This window comes from Dioscorea cayenensis, chromosome 12 (genome assembly GCF_009730915.1).
Source record: "Dioscorea cayenensis subsp. rotundata cultivar TDr96_F1 chromosome 12, TDr96_F1_v2_PseudoChromosome.rev07_lg8_w22 25.fasta, whole genome shotgun sequence".
NCBI classification, from domain to species: domain Eukaryota; kingdom Viridiplantae; phylum Streptophyta; class Magnoliopsida; order Dioscoreales; family Dioscoreaceae; genus Dioscorea; species Dioscorea cayenensis.
This window is the reverse complement of record NC_052482.1, coordinates 5,561,613-5,570,954: the sequence shown is the minus strand read 5'-3', so window position 1 is coordinate 5,570,954 and position 9,342 is coordinate 5,561,613. Positions and strand designations below refer to the sequence as shown.

Below are 9,342 nucleotides of genomic sequence, written 5' to 3'. Positions count from 1 at the left end.
TTATCAATTAAACACACTCTTGACAACCGCTAAATCTTGTTTTGCATCTCAAAAACTGATCTGTTGGTTGAATCCATTCATCCAAATAAAAGCATACTATAAATAATCCATGAATAACCATCTTAAGCCTTGGCATACTATAAATAATCCATAAATAACCAGAAATAACAATGATAAATCCAACATAATTAAAATTAAAAAGTGAAGGGATGCAATTATCCATGCCTTATTTGTGAATGCTATTTTAACCCTGTCATCTGGATAGAGGTGTTTTCTAGTATATCTTCATTTTAGCAATACAATTCTTTCATTCATATTTCTCTTTTGTTATAGAATTTAACACAAAACATTGACATAGTTTATTCATCACTAATGGTCTTGCTGGCAAAAAAACAACGTTTTATAATAGTGTTATGCTTGAAGTACTTAACATTAATTGATTTCATACTTTTATAATGTATGTTAATCTAATCCTTTTAATGGTAGGCAAATTGATTGATAATCCATGTTGCTAATTCACTTAAGTTGTTAGTTTTATTGATTATTAGTGTAAGTTGTCATGCGAATGGCTAAGAACGGTGATGGTCACCTAGCCAGGAAGCATAACATCATGATATTTTTATGCACTTTACACGAGGATTTAATATTTTATCCTCTAGTCACCACTCAATAATTCAACATTGATTAAAAATTTTGTCTTTGACTAATCATTTACTATTTTATCCTCTAGTTACCACTCAATAATTCAACATGGATTGAAAATTCTCTTTGACTAACCCTACCATACATTAAGCTTTAACTTTTTCACATCTCTTCCTTCTTCACGATAAAATCATTCTACTTCAGTTTTTAGATTAAAAAAAATCAAAAATTTCAACTCCAACCAAAAATAAGATATAAGATTCAGAATACCTTCGTGTATTATTTTTGTTTCTTTTAATCAAAAGTTGTAGTACATGAAGAAAAAAAACCCATCCCCTTACACATAAAGCAATAAGAACAAGAAAGTAACCTAAAATGCATAACCCTAATACCAAATCCAGTTTAAACATACTAATTAAATTAAGACATATATCATGGAAATTTAAATCTCACAAATTTAGAACTATCCTTCCAAGAATGTCGATCAAAGTACAAAAGGAAAGGGAAAAAAATTTCTGATTTCAAGTTAAAAAGTTTAGTCACATCAAAATCAACTAAAAAGAACAAAAATCATTCCTAACCAACAACACATTCAAGACAATAAATTTTAGTCTCTAAAATTCAAATTAAAAAAAAAATCAAGAAATTGGAACAAAACAGCAAAGAAAGCCACAAAGATGATAGACACTATCATTAACCACAAGAATCTCAAGCACAGACAATAAAAGCAACATTAGAACAATAAAACCCCTAATTTTTAAATAAAAATGAAGAACCCTAGTTTGTATCTATTGTCTTATAAGAACATATGCGGAACTCTTTTCAAAAATCTAAGGAAAAAATTACGAAGAGAGTGCAGGATGCATTAATGTTTGTAGATCATGAACTTGGTAATCCAAAAAGTTTTGTTGTTGAAGCAGAAAGAACCCTAGAGCTGGTGGATTGTTGGTGATGCAACATTGGAAGAGTGTGAGAGGCGCTGCAACGAAACAAGGCACGATGGCAAAGCGAGGCTTGGTGGTGAAGCACGGCCTGACGCAGTGATGACGGACAGAAAGGCAAAGATAATTATCTAGTAAAGATCATCGCTAGCAAGAAGGTGGAGATGATATGCTCTTTGTTAAAATATGGGTAGATAATTCTATTGTTCTATTTTTATTTGCGCTTGGGGGTAAGTGTAGTAAAAAGTTTTTGCAACATTTTAACCCATAACAAATTTTGTTCTAAAATGAAATGCTACAAATAGGGTTTATATGTAACTTCATTCACACGTAAAAGATAATTTTACATCAAACCAAACACTAAAAAGAAAGTTTCACATGTAAAACTTCTTACATTATACCTGCTTACATCTACTAACTCCCAACCAAATAGCCCCTAAGAGTTTCCACTCTAGTGCCTGAGACTGTTGTACTCCACTCTCTTTGAGAGTCATAACTCAGAGTTTTGGTTGAGTTTTCATTGGAACTCCTCAATTAGTGTACCCAATTATTTTAAAGGACTAATGAAGGTGACCAAGCGGCACAGCTAGCTGGCCACCAGCCTTTTGTCTTTAATGCATATACAAAATATTTCTATTAGAGTTATAAATTTGCTTTCTATGTTTAATGTATGTACAAAAAAAATTTTCACAAATTTGTTTTTCTACTACACATTTATTTTTGTATATTGTTGTTGATGTTGTTGAACAATTGTGGAAATTTAGATTAGATACTTAGTGAGTTTTGAACCTTATAGAAATAATATGCTAAGTAATTGAGCTATTATAAAGGTATATCTTCTATTGCTTTTGGTGAATTTGTTCTAGATCCTAGGCAAAAATTACAAATTTTGTCTACTTATTTAGATGCTTATAATAAGTTTTAGGGTTTAATGGAGACCATGATTGATAATTGACAACGCCAATTACGTGTGACCCGCAAGTGCACGGGTTTGTTGAAGTAATAAATCCCAGGTGAATGGGTATCATATCCACATGGAGTACGGAATAAAAATACCAAGATTGCTATTTAACTAAGCGAAGACGAAATAATGATTTTGATGATAAAATGTAATGAAAGCAAGATTAAAAGAAACAAGAAAGAGAGAAGCACAAATATATGAGAGGTAAGACAATCGATAAAAGTGGGGTACTCAAATATTGTTCCACCTAGGATAATTGTTTCAAATGCAAAATCAACTATTATATCTCCTAATTCACGCTTAATGAATCATGAAAATCCTTAAACGCATGGTCCCAAACCTAAGGTGAACCGTGACTAACTCTACATTATGTCCCGGTGGAGAAATCGATCAATCTCAACACCACACACTGTGTAGAGTTCCAAGACACTCTAGGGATTCCAAGTGATAAACCTTATTCCAATGTATAGATCTAACCCTTTGGTCTAGGCGAAAGACCCCTAGTAGCAATTAAGCCCTAGGTGCTAAAGTCACTTCAACGCTTCACTCCATTGCATGTGTTACACGTCCGAATATGCATATAAACCGCAAGTGCACGGGTATCGAAATAATAATTACCTGGTGAGTCAGGTAGTCGAATCCACAGGGAACGGAAGTATTAGTAATAACCACTTCTCAATTATTTAGTCGGAATCAATGAATATGATAGAGTGAACTTAATTGCAAGCAAAGCAAACAAGTATGCAAGAAATAAAGTAGAAGAGTCTCAATCACTAAAGATGAGGTACTCGGGCAATGATCCCCCTAAGATCTTTTATCAAGTTCAAGATTTACTAAATGCTCTAGAATTGAGTCTAATGAGTTGAGGTATTCCAAAGATAACCAATCCTTGTCTCCAAGCAAAAGGCACTAGTCCCCTACAAGGTCCCAGTAGAGAAATCGACCAATCTTAACACCTCACACCTCATATGACCACAATACGCTCTAAGGAAACCTAAGAGTAAAACCGATTCCAAAATGTAGATCCAACCCTAATTCCAAGCAAAGGATCCTAACCCCCTACAAGGTCCCGGCGGAGAAATCGACTACTCTCACGCCTCACACCAAATATGGTTGCAAAGAGAAAAGGGAATATAGAGATAGGAAACACTCAATCAAAGGGAAAAGGGGGCACTCCTCTATTCCAAGGCTCACCCTCTCAACACTCTTTAATCTTGGCAATCTAACTCAAATGGACACCTCTCATATCCAAGTATTAAATCATGCAATGTAAATCAACCACAAGGATTAACAACAATAGCAAGCAATCAAATCACAAGATTAAAACTCAAAACAACTCGGATTAACTAGAAGCATTAAGAGAATCAATACAAAGTACAGATCTTAGGGTTCCCATGCCCAAATACCTACTAGGGTTTAGCCTTCCATGAGCCTAGTTACAAAACAATAATGGATACAACGAAAAGCAATAAAACCCATAGAGAAAACCCCCTCAAATTCGTGCAGATTGGCCTTGATTGGTAGTTCCACGTCTTGAAGGGTTCCTCTCAGAAGCTAGGTCACCAATGGCTCCCAAATGCTATGACGTCGATGTAACCTATCAAAGTTGGTGAAGAACTCCCTCTCAATCGGCGAAGACCTTCTTCTCTAACCCTAGCCGCCTTTCTCTCCAAGTCTATGCTCAAAGCTTCACAAAAAGTCCCCTTAGAATCAACCAAATGGTGTATTTATTGCTTCAAATCTCACCTGTGACACGTCCAAATATGTGTGTGAACCGCAAGTGTACGGGTGTCAAAGTAATAAAATACCCGGTGAGTCAGATAGTTAAATCCACAAGGAACAGGGCTACTAGTACTAACTTCTTCTCTGCTTTCTAGCCTAATGATAAATGGAAAGGTGTGGTGATCTAATGTGCGAAGAAATAAATACCGGAGACGAATATGCAAGGGTGAAATGGATGGAGTTCACAATCAGGAAAAGTGGGGTATTCGGGGATGCTCCCCCTAGGATTTAGGTATTAGGTACCGAATGAGCAAAGTGTTTCTATGAAGAGTAAGTTAAGTCATGAAAATCCAAATATAATCGGATCCGGCCTCCCGATCACCGATACTAGTCCCCTACAAGGTCCCGATGGAGAAATCGCTCAATCTCAATACCTCACACCACATACGACCGCAAAGCAATCTAGGGATTCCAAGAGGTGTATCCGATTCCTAAAGATTGATCCAACCCTAATTCCCGGCGAAGGATCCTAACCCCCTACAAGGTCCCGGCGGAGAAATCTCTCAATCTCACGCCTACACCAAATATGGTTGCATAGAGCTTAGGGAACGGAGATAGAATACACCAATCGGAGGGGAAAGGGGATGCTCACTATCTCATGACTCGTCCTCTCAACCCTCTTCAATGTTGAGATTTGATAAGTGCTTGTGTGATATGAATGAGAAGCATTCTTTCCTTATGTTGAGCATTACTTTTCTCAGGTTTTTACATTAATATGTGTGTTTTTATGTTACTTTTATGCAGGTATGGTTGTGTGGCTGAGTATGAAGGAAATAGGCCAATATGGATCATAATGCACCAATTTTGGAGAAGATCTTGCTAAGGTTCAAACACGAAGACATAGGACAGGTGTGAGATACTAGAGTGTGTGCCAACCTCCTCGCATTCGAGTGAGGACATCCATTTGGAGGGGCACAAAGGCAGTCACACTCAAGCATTCCGTCTTATACATATAAGAACAGGAGCTCCACCAACATATATATTATTGAAGAAGCAAGTGATTCACGATGTGAACGTGTGCCCGTTTGCGTTACCCCGATGAAAATATGGAATTGGGAAGTTATTCAGGTCGAAGACTGTAGCAGAGCACTGTAGCAACATCGTAGCAAGTACTGTAGCAGTATTGTTCACAGTCGGCCGAGAAACCAAAGAAACCGAGAATCTACACGGGCGTGTGGAAATTATTCACGCCCGTGTGGAAATTCCGCACGGGCGCGTGTATCGTCCACACCCGTGGAGTTGCCCGATTCCAGCCTATTTAAAGCCGATTCAGCCCCGATTTTGTTATTCTTTTCTCCATCTTTTCCCCAACTTGCGAGAGAGCTTCGGCTAGAGTTTCGAGGGGTATTGGCCAAAGTTTTGGAGAGGTTCTACGGTTCGATCGAGGCGTATCCTATACCAGACGAAGGAATCCTTGGACGACGAGTAGAGGACTAACACGCCCGAATATGCGTGTGTAAACCGCAAGTGCACGAGTGTCGAAGTAATAATTACCCCAGTGAGTGGGTAGTCGAGTCCACAGGGAACAGGGCTACTAGTACTAACTTCTTCTCTGCTTTCTAACCTAATGATAAATGGAAAGGTGTGGTGATCTAATGTGCGAAGAGATGAACACCGGAGACAAATATGCAAGGGTAAAATGGAAGAAGAATCTCAATCGAAAGAAAAGTGGGGTATTCGGGCATTGCTCCCCTAGGATTCGGTATTAGGTACCGGATAAGCAAAGTGTTTCTATGATGAGTAAAGTTAAGTCGTGGAAATCCAAACATAATCGGGTCTATCTCTAGATCACCGATACTAGTCCCCCTACGAGGTCCCGTGGAGAAATCGCTCAATCTCAACACCTCACACCACATATGACCGCAAAGCAATCTAGGGATTCCAAATTGTGTATCCAATTCCTAAAAGATTGATCCAACCCTAATTCCCGCGAAGGATCCTAACCCCCTACAAGGTCCCGTGGAGAAATCGAGCAATCTCACGCCTCCCACCAAATATGGTTGCATAGAGCTTAGGGAATGGAGATAGAATACACCAATCGGAGGGGAAAGGGGATACTTCACTATCTCATGATTCACCCTCTCAACCCTCTTCAATCTTGAGGTTCTAACCCTAATGGAGATCTCTCTCCCACCAAGGTAACAAATCATGCAAACCAAATAACCATAAGATCAATAAGGCAAGCAAACATTAAACAATCAAGAATGAAACTTAATCAAACTCGGATTAAATAGAAACACAAAGCAAATCCACAAAAGATGAGAATCCTAGGGTTCACAAGCCCAAATACCCTCTAGGGTTTTAGCCCTCCATGGAGCAACATACAAAACACACCATCAATGAATGAAAGTACATTAAAACCATAGAAATAAACCCCCTTATATATGAACTGATGGCCTTGATGGAGAGCTTCGACGTCTTGAAGGACCCACTCCGAAGCTAGGTTCACCGGTAGCTTCCTTGATGCTATGACGGAGGAGGAATCGATCAAAGTTGGTGACGAAGCGCCTCCAAAGCCGCAAAGACCTCCTCTCCAAACCCTAGCCGTCTCACCCCTCAAGAGCCGCACAAAAGATGAGAAAGAATAGGGCAAAAGCGGCTATTTATAGGCCTTAGATCGCGTCTATCACGTGCCCCTCACGCGCCTGCGTGGATTTTCCACGCGCCGCGTGGTCGCAGAATTTCACGCAGCGCGCTGGAATTTCCACGCGGCCGCGTGAACAGCAATTTTGCTACAGTAATACTACATTGAACTTGCTACAGTACTTTTCGCAAAACGCGATCCGAACACTCTTCTCTTAAGGCCACATGTCCGGGCACACGTCCATGTGGTAGGCTATAAAACTTTTTCTTCATCGACGTATCTTTGAGAGGTCTTGCAATCTTCACAAAGAGAAGGAATATGAAGATGTGGCTGCCTTTGTGCCCTTCCAAATAGTGAATTGACTTGAATCTTCTTAGAAGTTGGCACACATCTCCACGTTTATGAACTGCTCTCGTGTCTTGATCCTTGAATTGAACAAGAACTCCCAAGATTGTGTCTTTATAGCCTATCTTTGCTTCCTTTTTACTCTTTAAAGCATTCACAACCTATATGCATAAAAGAACACCAAATACACAATATTATACATAAACCACAGTAAAAATGATGCTCAATGCATGTAAAACATATATAAAAATATGTCTACTCAAGCACTTATCAAGGACTTTCCACAAGACCATCGACACGACCATCGAGGGGGTTTCTTTATGGATTCATTGCTTTTACATTCGATTTCTTTGATTGTACTTAGCTCCATGGAGAGTTAAACCCCTAGTGGGTACTTGGGTGATTGTGAACCCTAGGATGTATTCGTTTCATTGAACTTCTTTATTATGCTTCCAATAAATTGATGTTTATTGTGAGTTCCAACCTTGAATGCTTGATTGTATGAACATTTCCCCTAGAGTGACACTAGGGTTGAGAGTTCTTGTTGGTAACCTTGTGAGTGAGTGACACACCACGAGCGTTAGACAAAGCTAGGTTAGAGAGGGTTGAGAGGGTGAGTAGAGAGGTACAGGAGAGTACCCTTTCCCCTCCGACGTGATAGATTCTACCTCCATTCCTCAAGTTCTTTGCGGCCATAATAGAGTGAATGGTCTAAGGGATGAACCTCCGCTGGGGCCTAGTTGCGGGTGCAATGGAGTGAAACATTGAGGTGATCTTAGTATCTAGGGCTTAATTGTGCCTAGGGACCTTCCGCCTGGACCAAAGGGTTAGGTCTAAATCTAGAAAGAGATTTATCACTTGATATCCCTAGAGATCATTGCAACTCTATGCGAGTGCGAGGTGTTGAGATTGTTGGATTTCTCCTCCGGGACATGTATAGAGTTAGGCATAGTTGACCTTAGATTTGGGACTATGTATGTAAGGATTTCCACGACTCACCATTGCATTGATTAGGAAGCATAATAGAGAGTTCTTGCACTTTAAGCGATTATCCTAGGTGAAGCATCATCCGAGTACCCCATCTTTATCGATTGCCTTGCCTCCTCCTTACTTTTATTCTCTTACTTGTTGCTTTTAATTTCTGAGAATTGAATCAATTCCACACTTATCATTGTTGATACTCCACATAGCTAAGAATCGAATTAAGTGTCTTTACTCCCTACTCCCTGTGGATTCGACCCCGCTCACCCGGGATTATTACTTCGACAAACCCGTGCACTTGCGGGATATAAGCAAGGTGGCCTTGTCAAGTTTTTGGCGCCGTTGCCGGGGAATAGGTGTTTAGAGATACTTTGCACTTTATTTTCTTAGCTATTTACTGTACATTCTATTTCATATCTTCTTATTCTATCATCGTTCTGATTTTCTTTTTCCTTATTTTTGCTGCAGCTCCAGGTTATGGCCCGAGGGAATCCATCAATATTGATTGAAGAAGACCCTAAGCTTGAACGTACACTTCGAAAGAAAGGGAAAGAACCTGTACAAGAACAGCCTAATCCAGCTGATTTGGAAGTAGAAGGATATGAAAACATGGCAGAACAAAATGAGCAACAACGAACATTATCCGATTATGCCAGACCTTCAGTGTTGGGGACACAATCGAGTATTGTGCGTCCCCCAATTAAAGCTCAGAATTTTGAGCTAAAGCTGGCATTCATCCATATGCTGCAGCAGTCCGCACAATTTAATGGTTTAGCCGATGAGGATCCAAACAGTCACATAGAGAGCTTCCTCGAGGTGTGCGACATGCTGACGATAAATGGTGTAACAGATGATGCCATCAAATTGAGAGCCTTTCCATTTTCCTTAAATTGGAAAGCAAAGCAGTGGCTACACTCATTACCTAGAGAATCAATCACTACATGGGAGGAGATGGTATAAGGTTTTCTAGCCCGTTATTTCCCTCCCGGAAAATCAGCAAAGCTTAGGAATGAGATCTCATCCTTTATGCAGTTGGAATTGGAGTCTCTATTTGAGACATGGGAAAGGTTCAAGGAACTCCTGCGAAAGTGTCCGCAACACGGATT

At 39.5% G+C, this 9,342-nt stretch overlaps 1 non-coding gene across 1 annotated transcript; it reads right to left on the bottom strand.

Moving 5' to 3' along the window:
- Positions 1-9,235: 9,235 nt before the first annotated feature.
- LOC120274405 lies at positions 9,236-9,342 on the bottom strand. Its single transcript, XR_005540927.1, has one exon. It is a non-coding gene; the product is annotated as a small nucleolar RNA R71 (small nucleolar RNA).